Genomic DNA, 2187 nt, shown 5'->3' on the forward strand with positions numbered 1-2187 from the left:
TCCAGAACCTCATGCTTCTCAATAATCTTTACATTTATTTTTTTTGCGGCCATTCTGTATTTTAACTACAATTCATTATTTTTCTATGTTTAGCTAAATTATTTGATTCTTTCTACAGGCGAAAATTTCTGTATTGCGTTAATTGGAATTACTTGTATACTTAGTTAATTTTCAATACAATTGAGTAGCAATTCTCTCTGTATGTCTGTGCCTATTTGTTACCATCCTTTATCAAACTATGCGATATTCTTAATCTTTCTTTTTGCGTTATTCATTGCGCTGCCATGATGTATAATATGCATACACTTAGGAACATTTCCCACACTTTGTATTTTTCAAACTAACATTTAGTTAATTTGTAGCTTAGCAATGCTTTACCTTTTATCCTTCAAAATTCTGCTCAAACTTTCTTTTTGAAATTTTGTCTAAGTGTTTGTCTATTTTGTCCAAACAACGCAATGAGGACCTTGCGATCTCTAAATTTAGAGGTGGGGAACATCTGAGAAGATGAGATCAAGAGTATGCAGTCATTAAGAAAAATGCGCTCATTATTTCAAAAAAAAAATCATATAAACTCCAATGTCAGCGCAAGGAAAACCTCAAAAACAGTCCTAACCTGATAAGAGTTTAGTTGTGAAAGAAGCCTGCTCGTAGTTGGATGTTCACATGACACCCGTGGTAGCAAGCCAAACGAAGGTGGGTTTTTAAGAACGACGTAATATGAAAAGAGAAAAATGCAAAAGAAAAAATAAAAGAAGCAAGAGACAACTCCTCTGAAAATCATGAGTTAAAGTTGAGATTGGCACACAACTGTAGTTGGATGTTCGTATGACACCCGTGGGAACAAGCCAAAATGAAGCGTGTAACCATGATCAATAGTCTATAATAAATGATGCAAAATTTGACCACCGCATCCAGACGCATCAAGTTGTTTTGACAAGAGGTAAACGTTCTTTTTAAAACTAGAAAAGCATTTTTGAGCAGAAATTTGTAGTATAGAAGAATAAAGTAGGGCTTTGTTGTGAATTTTCAAGGATAGAAAGAAATTGTGTTGTTAAGTAATGTTGTCTAAGTAGAGCATTCGGAGCAACCAATCGACGCAAAATTTAGGATAGGAATTGAGCATTATTGCCTTAGTAGAAGATATGCTTGAGGACAATCATATATCTAAATTTGGGGGTGTGATAACTTGTAGAAATACAAGTTATTTATGCTGCTTTATTTAGATATTGCGGTTAAAAGAGAGGAAAGTTGCATCAATTGTATGGAAATTAGCTAAGAAATGCAAGAATTATAATTTGTCATCAATACACCCACTGACAACATTGCGATGGTAGAAAAGAATATTTCAAGTCTGTTTTGCAGGTAATCAAGTCACTGTATGCGTTCATGGCTCAAGATAAAAAGAACATGCTATACGATGCATGCACGGTTCAAGCCGATTTATATATAATAATGCTCTGACTTGACTCAATCCATGCAATACTACTTTTAGATATGTGTTATTCATGGATGTTCTAGTAGTATTCTGTGCATTGTCACAAGTTTCCTTATGTTGGAACCAAGTATAATTCCATCGCAAGATTCTCGGTGTGATCCGAGGTCGAACACGGGGACTGTTTCAGGTTATTGTGTTATGTTTATGATACATGCAACCAGGTTTTTCAATCTTTAAAAGTATAGTTTTTGCAATGTAACACATAAAATTAAGATATGATTGATGATGTTCTATGCTCGAAATGATGCGATACTACCACTAGATATGCGTTAATGATGGGTATTCACATAGTATGCCATGCGCTGTGACAAGTTTCCTTACGATAGAACCAAGTGTAATTCCACCGCAAGTTTCTCGATGTGATCCGAGGTCAAACACGGGGACTGATTTAGGTTATTGTGGTATGTTCATGATATATGCGACAAGGTTTTCAATCTTTAAAAACGTGTTTGTACATGTATATAAATTGCGATAAAATAAAGTAAAGCGGTAAAGATGTGATAATAAAATGAAACACAATAAACCTAAGCTAGATGATACAAGATACAAGCTTCATGTACAAGATGCTGGGGTCAAGGCTCGCTGTGAAAGTTGTGCAAAGACATGGAATGCGGCGGCAAGTCTTATGAACAGAATAGAAAGAGAAAGACAAATAATATGTCTTATGAACAATAACGCAAGTTCTCAAT

This window comes from Benincasa hispida, chromosome 9 (assembly GCF_027475165.1).
Source record: "Benincasa hispida cultivar pf3 chromosome 9, pf3_genome.v1.1, whole genome shotgun sequence".
NCBI lineage: Eukaryota > Viridiplantae > Streptophyta > Magnoliopsida > Cucurbitales > Cucurbitaceae > Benincasa > Benincasa hispida.